Source organism: Arvicola amphibius, chromosome 17, assembly GCF_903992535.2.
Source record: "Arvicola amphibius chromosome 17, mArvAmp1.2, whole genome shotgun sequence".
NCBI classification, from domain to species: Eukaryota; Metazoa; Chordata; class Mammalia; order Rodentia; family Cricetidae; genus Arvicola; species Arvicola amphibius.
Window position 1 is genome coordinate 37,321,170 of NC_052063.2, and position 11,321 is coordinate 37,332,490.

The following is an 11,321-nucleotide window of genomic DNA, read 5'->3' on the forward strand; positions in this document are numbered from 1 at the left end:
CTCCCGAGTTCTTTTATTCTTTTGTTCTTTTTAAATATTTGCTTTATGTTACTATTTTACATAGCCTGCAGCTTTGACAGTGTCCCCACAGAAGTGCTTGAGGAGCGCTGAACATTAAAACATCAGGTAATACAACATAAATAGACCAAATAGAAGTGAACACTAAAGCATATTTTCAAAATTTCCAACAATTTAAAAATGTATGACATTCTTAAATTAATGACATGAAGAAAAAACTGTTTGAATTTTTTTTAAGTTGATGCTGTTTATTTCAAGGGCTCTGCGGAGAGAAGACGATGAAGTCACACCATCTGAGGAGAGGGGACGATGAGGTCACACCAGGGCTCTGAGGAGAGGGGACGATAAAGACATCTCCAGGGCTCTGAGGAGAGAAGATGCAGACATCTCCAGGGTCCAGAAGAGACAAGACAATGAGGACATCACCAAAGGAGATGTGTCTGGCATGATCTTGCTGTCTGGTCTCCACATGGTGGCACCTGAATCTTGTTCTCCAGGACACGAAGTATCTTCTGCTGTGCTGGACCTGCTTTCAAGAATATCTGAAAACAATACTTTATCAACATGTCAGGTCAACATTCAGGGTTCCATCAAATCTGAGGGAAGCAATAATGGGAGACACAATTTGGCTAATAAGGCAGTTAAGGTTAGTGTAGGTGGGGCGCACAATGTCGAGGTTTCTATGACAGATGTCATAGATGGCCTCGTGGTCTACCATGAAGGCACAATCAGAGTGTTCCAGGGTGGTGTGGGTGGTGAGGATGGAGTTGTAGGGCTCAACCACAGCAGTGGAAACCTGGGGGGCTGGGTAGATGGAGAACTCCAGCTTGGACTTCTTTGCATAATCAACAGCCTCTCCATCAGCAGGGAGGTGAACCCAGAGCCACTTCCCCCATCAAAGCTGTGGAAAACCAAGAAGCCCTGGAGACCTGTGCACTGGTCGGCCAGTTTGCAAATTCTGGGCAAGACAAGGTCAATGATCTCCTTGCCAATGGTGTAGTGGCCATGGGCATAGTTGTTGGCAGCATCTTCTTGCCTGTGATGAGCTGCTCAGGGTGGAAGAGCTGGCGTTAGGTACCAGTGCAAACTTCATGAATAACTGTGGGTTCCGGGTCTACGAACACTTCATAGATGACAGTATGCCCCTGGAAGGGAGACATCTTGATAGCATACATGAGATGTCTGAAGAACTCACTCCAGAAAACGCCAGTACCAAAACAAATTGATAGTTGGACTATTCTTCAAGCAACAGCACGTCAAGCCACCTGTAGAGTCTGCATGGTCTCTCACGTAAGATGTGGCACAAGCTTCAAGGAAGAGTGCCCGCGGAGGTGTCTTGCTGAAGATGGTATTGAGTCATCTCTTCCCCCGATGGTCTTGTCACTTGGTACTGACTGTCAGGCTGGATTCCACGTTCTAGAGTTCCCAGCAGGCATTGCCGATCTGGACACCAGCCTGGCTAACGTGGATGGAGATGCACTCATGTATGGTTGCTGCTTTTCGCGGCTTCCTGGAGGACGGTAGAGGTGAAGAGGTGTTGCTTCTTATAGCGCAACTCTTAGGTGGTTGATGTAAGAGAAACTACAGTTCAATATTTTCTTTTCAGAAGTTTGTTTTTGGCCAGATGGTGTTGCTATGGACCAGCTCAGCTGGAGCACTGGGACCAATGGGACAGGGTCTCGGGAATAGGTAAGGAGTTGCTGAATGCCAGACACAAGACTCAAAGGAATTGCATCTCAATGTATCTTTATTAGGCATGAAGCTCATCCTTTATATAGAAAAGATTGCTTAGCAGCATGTGTTTTTTCATGTGATACAGATTATTAGAATCATATCAGATGCATGAGAATAGATTTTCATCAGACATATGTCTCCAGTGTGTCTGCAGTTGATCATGCTAGACATGGCTTGACATTAATTTTGATATAAATCTTTATCTAGGCTATGAGTCCATGGCATTTTGAGCTAAGGGCAAACAGTTGTTGTTAACAGTTACAGTCTACAGTCTTATATATGAATCTGAAGGCCTCTTCCATTCATATACCTTGTCTGTTTTCCTCTGAGATGACTTCCTTTGAGCAATGTTGTTTCTAATCATTTCAGTGCTTAAATCTTTCTGAAGCTGACTGACAAAAGGTGATAAAGTCATCTCTTCTAGATTCTAGTTCTTCACTGGAGGAGGTCAAGACAGGAATTTAAGCAGGGCAGGAACCAGGAGTCTGGAGCTGATGCAGAAACCATGGAAGAGTGTTGCTAATGACTTGCTCCCTAAACCTTGTTCAGCCTGCTTGCTTTCTTGTTTATTTGTTTATATATACCTATTCAAGTTCCCCTTCCCTTCTCTCCTCCTGCTCACCCCACCTGCCACCCCACCCCACCCCACCCCACATCCACTCTTCAGAGATGGTAAGATCTCCCATGGGAAGTCAAATTTGTCCCATCACATTTTTGAGGCAGGATCAAGGTTTTCCCCCTGTCTCTCACAGTGCCTAGGCTGAGTAAGGTATCCTTCCATAGAAAATGGTCTCATGCATTAGAATTAGATGTTGGTTCTACTGCCAGTGGCTCCACATACTGCCCATCTGTAAGGGGTTGGTTATAAGTTGTATAGGGTTAGGGGTAGAATATGAAGTTTAGGCTCAGGAATCTTTTTGGGGGAAACAAAAGGGGGAATTGGTGGGATGGGATAATAGGTAGATTAATGCATCTATTTGTGAATTAATCATTATAGACAATTTACATTGATATAGATTTGTATATTGATACATATGTAATATTATCTTTGTATTCCTGTCTCAGACCATTTGTATATTGATAATAATTCATATTTGTAATAAATTAAATTATATTTAATATTATGTTATTTATATTTACATTTGTGTACAAATATTGTAAAGATATTTTGTTATACTGTATGTTCCTACCTCTGCTTAAGATATTTTGCATGTTGATGCGATTTTAGGATATTTTTATCATATTGCACTACACATTTCTACATCTGATCAAGATATTTTTATATCAATACAATTTTGAGGTCATTGTCCTTGTGCTCACATCTTCTTAAAGATTGTTATATGAAGCTTTAGTCTTTCAGATATACAGGTTAAGAATTACAGGTTAATTGTTACCCATGTTTGTCATAACCTCTAGTACTGTTAGGGTCTTGATGCATAGAGATGCACTCTGCATAGACAGGTGATCTTCAAACACTTCAAAGACCTGTAGAACATGGCACTTAAATAACTCAGGATTGTGTTAATGAGACATGGTTGCTCCTGGCAGCACAGATTTATTCTTGAGAATGTTGAACACCAAAGACACTCCACTTGGAGCTTGTTTTCTATGCCACTTATTGGCAAAACTGGCCTTTGGGCAAAGAACTGCTTTGCCTCAGTGCAATTTGTGCACTGTTCAAACTGGAAAAAACAGGATACAACAAAAGTGACTGCTGAACTTTGCTAAGGTGGGGTAGGACAGTCTTTCAAATCTTGCTGCTTCTAAATATGGTCTGTCAGATACTCTAGGCCTCAGTGTAAGCTGGTTGCCCCAACATTGCAAATGACTTTGGGTGACTGCCCAGGTAACCAGCCAGTTGTTTGTATCATTTCTTGTACCTTTTGGAAGTTGCTTGCTTACTCAGGTAACATAGTAACATTATTTTCCTCCTCAAATCTTTGATGGGGTTGAAAACTAGGCAGCCATGGATAATATCCTCTCATAACACAACATAGCTAAGGCATTTTAGGTACAAGACTTAGACTCCTCAGGATAAGACAACTATTGAAATCTGTTATTTGCTAATTACCTTAGATTGGACATTTAGTACATGTTTCTTGCCTGATGTTTTATGATGGTTGTAGTTCTATTTTTGTGTATGTTTTTGCCTTTTTCCTGAATAATACTTGATCTTTGTTCTTATTGGATATAGTTTTGTATTAGGTTTAGAACCCTCTTATTTAGACAAAAGAGGGAGTTGTTTTGGGAATTCATTCCACCAATAGGTCTTGGGGTGCTGGCCCATTAGTGTGTTGTCTGAGGTACTACATGTGGACTGATAAGCCCAGACAGGAAGCATGCTCGCTCTCAAGTGGTAGTTGGAGATCTGATCCCAGCTTCCTGTGTCTCTAAGGCAGAAGACCATGCCAGCTCTCTACCTTTGTGAGTGTTCCCAAATAAATATTTATCCTTTATTCCAATCTATTGTGACTACCTTACTTACGCCTACAATAGGGGTTGAAAAATTCTATCCTTCATCACCCTACCGTCCCACAGGAGGCTCAGAATTAAACTGAAGTAACATAGAAAAGTGTAATTCAGGCTTTATTTGAAATGGAAGGAGCCTACATAAAGAAATGCCAACCAGGGTGGGAGATGACTCAGTGTGCAAGAGTAAGGAGCTGAGTTTTCACTTCTAGCATCTGTGTGAAGCATAAGGCATGGCTGTGGGCACATGTTAGCCATGGGACTGTGGTGGAGCAGAAGCCAGAAAAGGGCATCAGAGACTTGCAGCCTGAGTTCTATGTGATTATGAGTCACCCCATATGGGTTCTGGGACCCACATGCAGGTCCTCTGCTAGAGCAGCCAGCGCTCTTAACTGCTGGCCCATCTCTCCAGCCCTGTTCATAGTGCCTTTAAATGTGTTTTCTTCGATAAAGGAGAAAATCTGTAATATGCAGACATGGGTATCAAACAGATTGTGCAGTTTGAGGGCTTCTGGGACCACCTCTGCTGCAGCTGGAATAAACTGTGTTAATTTATGTAGCTTAGCTTCTATAGCAGCAGTGAGGCTGTTTGTCATGCCATTCAGACAAGGACTTAGCTAGTCCTCTGCACTGGGCTGTTACCTTCTGCGGTAGTTTGAACATAATTGGCCCCCATAATCTCATAGGGGGTGGCACTATTAGGTGTGGCTTTATTGGAATGGGTATGGCCTTGTTGAAGGAAATGTCACTGTGGGGGGTGGACTTTAAGGGGAATGTGGTAGTTTAAATGTAATTACCCCTCATAATCTCATAGGGAGGGACACTATTAGGAGGTGTGACTTGAAGTGGGTATGGCCTTGTTGGAAGAAGTGTGTCACTTTGAGGCTTTGAGGTTTCCTATGCTTAGGATACAGTCTATTTCCTGCTGCCTACAAGATGTAGGAATCTCAGCTACTCCTCCAGCACCATGTCTGCCTGCATGCCACCATGCTCCTCACCATGATGATAATGGACGGAACCTCTGAAACTAAGCAATTAAATGTTTTCCTTATAAGAGTTGCCATGGATGGAGATAGACAGAGACCCACATCGGAGAACTAGACTGAGCTCCCAAGGTCCAGTTGAAGAGCGGAAGGAGGGAGAATATGAATAAGGAAGTCAGGACCACGAGGGGTTGGTCCACCCACTGAGACAGTGTGCCTGAGCTAATGGGAGCTTACCAAAGCCAGCTGGCCTGGGACTGAACAAGCATGGGATCAAACTGGACCCTCTGAATGTGGCTGACAGTTGGGGCAGACTGAGAAGCCAATGATAATGGCACTAGGATTTGTCTCTACTGCATGTACTGGCTTTTTGGAATCCTATTCTATTTGGATGCATACCTTCCTGAGCCTGGATGGAGAGGAGAGGGCCTTGGACCTCCCACAGGGCAGGTACCTTGCCTTCTCTCAGGACTGTGTGGGGGGAAGGGAAGTGGGAGGAGGGGAGGAAGTAGAAATTTTGATTGGTATTTATAAAGTAATAAAATAGAGTTGCCATGGTCACCATTTCTCTTCACAACCCTGGAAACCCTGTGACACCTTCCAATGCAATGAGGTACACCTGTGCCTTTGCAAACCTCTCAGTCACCAGACCAACATAGCCCCATAGCAAAATGTGTGGGTAAAGGAGAGAAAGTGGCTCATCTTCCAGAACTGAAGAGGGAGCTATCCAGGTCCTGACAACAATGCTGATTTATGTTGGAGAAGCAGAGCCACAAGTTGCCTTTCTTCATGCTCTGCTTTCACAAATGGGATCCCTGCACTGAAACTTTGCAAAACTCATTCAGAGTGGCTGTGGTGGTACATGGCTTTGATTGGCACTCAGGCGGCAGAGGCAGGTGGATCCTTGAGTCTGAGGCGGGCCAATAATCCATAGTGAGACCCTGTATTAAAACCCCCAACACACAATTCTCATTCTAGGACAGGGACCTGGTTCAATGGTATAGCCTTGCCTAGCATGCCCACAGCCCTTGTTAAATCCCTACTACAATACTACAACCAAAACAAAATAACCACATGCCCACATCAAAATGGCTGAAGGCTGGCTGTGTGTGGTCATTTGGATGCTAAATGTCCCCACAGGCTCGTGGGCCTGAGCACTTGGTCCCCAGCCAGTGGGCTGCTTTGGAAGACTGTGAAACCTTTAGTAGCCTTGCTGAAGAAAATGAATCACTTGAATTTTTATGGTCTGGTCCCAGTTCTCTCCACTCTCAGGTTCCTGACTGTGATACAATGTGACAAGCTGCCCGTGCTCTTGCCAGGATGCCTTCCCCCTCCCAGAAGGACTAGGCCCCTCCCCCTCGCCCCCTCAGTCACCTCTGGCCTGATCTGGCCCCAGCATCAAGGACCATCTCTTGTATGTTGTGCATCATACCTGGATACAGAAAAGTGCATCTGTGCATTCAAATGCCTTCCTTGTCTAAGGTGACGTTTCCTTCTCAGACACTAAGACACAAATGAAGACAAGCCAACCGAGTATAGAGACTATTTCCATTTCTTAAACGAATATAAATTTATGATTTGATGTTCAAAATAGGACTCCTGCATCTCAGAAAATATATTTGTTTATATCCATACAAACTGTAGCTGAGACCCTCGAATGGCCCACCCAGACTTGCTCTCAGTCACACACAATGATGTCCATGCTTTCCTTCCAGGACCAGTGGGCTTTTTCCTTCCCCCTCCACCGCCCGCCCCCCGCCAAGATTTTTGTGTGTGTGTGTCGCTCTGGCTGTCCTAGAACGCGTTCTGTAGACCAGGCTGGCCCAGAGCTCAGAGATCTACTGAAATCTACCTCTTAGGTGCTGGGATTAAAGGCGTGCACCACCTCTCCCAGTTCAGTGTCAGGGGAATTTGGTCAGAAGAATCCCCTCCTTGCCCACTACATTTACGGATTGCAGGATTGCACTTAGAGTCCCCCGCAAGGTGTGCCCATTTTCCCTAACTGCAGGGGCTGCCCTTTCACTGCCTAGAGTCTCTTATGTTCAACGAAGCACGTGCTGGATAATTAACCCCAGAATGCCAGTGGCCGGGTGCAGTCCTGCGGTGACGCTGGAGCACAGGTGCACGGTGCACGCATAAAAACTGTGTGGTGAGGAGCCACAAAAGGGATTGTGGGAGAAAGGCTTCTTCATTTCCTCTGGCGGCGGCCATCAGGTGAGCCAAGATGGGCGCGTACAAGTACATCCAGGAGCTGTGGCGGAAGAAGCAGTCGGACGTGATGCGCTTTCTGCTGAGGGTCCGCTGCTGGCAGTACCGCCAGCGGTCCGCGCTGCACCGGGCTCCCCGCCCTACCCGGCCCGACAAAGCGCGGAGGCTGGGCTACAAGGCCAAGCAAGGTTACGTCATATACAGGATTCGCGTCCGCCGTGGTGGCCGCAAACGCCCGGTGCCCAAGGGTGCACCTATGGCAAGCCTGTCCATCATGGTGTGAACCAACTAAAGTTTGCCCGAAGCCTTCAGACTGTTGCTGAGGAGAGAGCTGGACGCCACTGTGGGGCTCTGAGAGTCCTGAATTCTTACTGGGTTGGCGAAGATTCCACATACAAATTTTTTGAGGTTATCCTCATCGATCCATTCCATAAAGCTATCAGAAGAAACCCTGACACCCAATGGATCACCAAACCGGTCCACAAGCACAGAGAGATGCGTGGGCTGACATCTGCAGGCCGCAAGAGCCGTGGCCTTGGAAAGGGCCACAAGTTCCACCACACTATTGGTGGCTCTCGCCGTGCAGCCTGGAGAAGGCGCAACACTCTGCAGCTCCACCGTTACCGCTAATACATGTAATGTTTGTACAATTCATACCCAATAAACAATTTAGGACCGTCAAAAAAAAAAACCCAAAAAACAAAACTGTGTGGTGCAGCAGGATTTGGTGAACCACTGAACCAAAGGCAGAAAGCTACTGGCCACAGGGCACAGGGCAGCAAAAGCCAGAGCAGAGACACCAGGGCAGCAAGCGGGTTCAGATTTCGTTTTTCTGGGGGTGGGAGGGGGGAAGATTTTCTCTTAGTCAGACGTGGATTTTCACTTAGCTGGTGTTTGTTTATTCGGTTTGCAAGCTGTTAGTTGCCTTATTATCAAAGACTTACTCACCTAGCATCTGGGTCTGTTACTCCTATCTGTACAGCCTTGGTTCTCATTCTTCCTGACAGCCATCAGAGAATAATAACTTTGACTTAATTTTTGTCCCCAGTCAGCACTAACCTAGAGCCATTTAGGGGAAAATATTAGGGAAGCATAGTTTCTATCTTAACCACATTGACTGTAGAACAGAACAATACAAGGTTCAGCTGCAGGTAAATGCCAAGGTAAACTGTAGGCGCTGTGTTTTCAGATGGCGCCTGATAAGGAGGTACAGAGGCACACTCAGCTTTGAGGGAATGGCCTAGACTGCCACCTCCGCTTGATGCTTTCTCTGTACCTTCTGAGTCTCTTTGATTATGTGGTCTTCCATTCAGAGGTGGTCCTGGACCTACAGTTCACGCCATATCTTCCCTGCCTCTGGGTTGTTAAGGCTTTGCAGCTGATTGGCTCTTTCTCTTCCCATTCCACTCTTTGCAATGATGCTTACCCAAGCACTAATATTTTTCAACTACTCCCATCCGTTTAGTCTGGACCTGGACAAACTTGGCAGGCCCAAGACTTTGGCCAGGGCGAGTTCCTAGCTAACTGAACATCTCCAGTTGGCATTCTGAGCCCCCTTGACCTCACTTCTGGGGGCACAGGACTTCCTTTGTGCTTGACAAATTAAGTAAACCAACTTCTCTGACTTGAAACTATGGTGTTATTAGTAATTTTTTATTTTTTATTTTTTTTTTGTATTTTTCTGTAGTTAGCAGAGTTCTCCTGCCTGGAGGGTTTTTCTATGCTTGAATAAGAACAAAATAGACTTGGGCAATGTAAAAAAAGCCAAGGAAAATAGATGGATAGGAACTCTGGCCTCTGCAGAGCTGCTTTTTACAAAGGTGTTGTGGTAGTTTGATAAACACAAGGACACAGCAAATAGGCAAGCAAATGTTCCCATCCTGAGCCTGGTCCTACACCCACACTGCCAATTAGAGTAGAGCTCAGAGGTGGACTAATCTTTCAATCGCAGAACTGGTGTATTAGTTGTTTTTCTTTTGCTGTGATCAAACAAGATGACCCAAAATGGTTTACCGATGTGAGTTTATTTTAGCTTCCGTGTTGCAGGAGCTCCTTCCACTCCTTCAGCCAATAGCCACTGAGAGACCACTGAGAGGCCGCTGGTATCTCAGCGGCTATTGGCTGAAGGAGCGGAAGAAGCTCCTGCAACACTCCTGGTTCCAGAGGAAAAAGTTCACCAAGGTGGGGCTGCGCTGCAGCAAGGGATAGTGGCTGAGGGAGGAGACTGAGAACACATCCTCAACCCCGGCACTAGGCAAAGACAGGGAACTGAAAATGTTGAGCCTTAAACCCTAAAGACTGCCTTCCATGTTGCACTTCTTCCTCCTGAACAACTGAGACTATGGGGGATATTTCTCATGGAAACTACCAAGCTGAGGAGGTGAGGTGGCATCTTGCTACCCAGACAAGAATCTTGGACCTTCTACACACATTTTATTCAAGTAAGGCTGGCCTAGGTTTCTATCCCAACACTTTATAATTGGCACTGTGATTTTGAATACACCATGCAAACTGTCTGAGCCTCCTTTTTAAACTGGGAAGAAAAATGCTAACCGTGTTGGGTTGTTATAATAAGAGTTTATGTATCAGAATCACAGCACCTGCAGTGCCGGCCAGGCACACAGAACCTTGTGGTGTGTAAATGGAAGACCCATTGCATGGTTGAATGCCAAGGCTGAGCGTCTCACAGGGCAACTATTAGAGCTTTTTTAAAAAAAGCAAACGTCAGCAGACTTCCAGAGCGCGGCAGCAAGAGGAAGCTGACAGCTATTAGTTCTGGCAGGTCTCTGGATTACACAAGCTCATCTCTGTTGGCGTTCAGGGACTGGATTGGAAGAAACTGCCCTTGGTGGGATGCGTCCAGAAGCAACTCAAAGCCCCATTTGTAACAAACACTTGTGACCTTACCTGAATTAATAAGCCACTCTGAGGACTGAGGAATGGGAAGCTGGGCCTGGAGGGTATCCTTTTGTTGTCAAAGACTAAAATAATCTTTACATTAACCTAAAAGAACCTTAACAGGGACCCCCAGTTTCCCCAATAACATGTGGCACCCGGTGTGGGTTCATATGAGAATACTGCAGTTCTACCATGAAGGCACATCAAGTGGCCATATTATGTCTACCATTCAGGTAAGCTTCTGGTGACTCATATCCCTAATATATAACCCTTTGGCTAAGACCCCTCTCAGGGAGGCCAGCTTCCGCACTATCTCTGCCTTGTGCTAGGTCTGTAAGCTCACTTGCCCTGGTGCTCTATCTGCTTAAAGGAAAGAAAAGGTGCAACCAAACCGGAATGTTCAACAACCAAACCTGGAGGCCAGTGCAGATGCACACGAGCAGTCAATGGGGCTGGAATTTTTGCCACTACCTCCTGATTAGCTATTTATTGAGACCTTTCTCAAAGGATCCTACAGCTAAGGAAAGCCACCTGTCCACCTTTCTCAAAGGATCCTACAGCTAAGACAAGCCACCTGTCTTCCTGATCAGAGGCCCCAGAAATCTCCTAAGTTAGACTCTAACCAGTGTATGTTCTGCAAAGAAGGTCAACACAGAAGAATCCCTTCAATGCTTCAATGTACAGGATCTCCATGTACAACAGCAGGTGGGACAACTGTCCTTAATAGTTTTTAAAGGGTTAATTTTGGTATTGTTATGGTCCTCAACATCTAGCATGAAAGTAGCCAGAGTAATAGGCCCAAACAAAACAACTCCCCAAAACAAACTTTAAAAAAGTGACGAATGATCCAGACCTTTCAGGCTTCCCCATTAAAGTCCAAGTGTGGGGCACTGGCGTGCTTGGCTAAACAGTCCTAACCATCTCAGCTATAGCCAGAGGAAAGGGCTCTCATGCTTTTTCTAACCAGAGCTAAAGACACTATCTTCCTAAGCCACTAATGCTTCTTTCACC

General features: G+C 45.5%; 2 pseudogenes; one reads left to right on the top strand and one right to left on the bottom strand.

Annotated features, from left to right (window-relative positions):
• Positions 1–577: 577 nt before the first annotated feature.
• LOC119803651 lies at positions 578–4,817 on the bottom strand (annotated as a pseudogene).
• A 2,598-nt stretch (positions 4,818–7,415) lies between these two features.
• On the top strand, positions 7,416–8,065 carry LOC119803548 (annotated as a pseudogene).
• Positions 8,066–11,321: the final 3,256 nt, after the last annotated feature.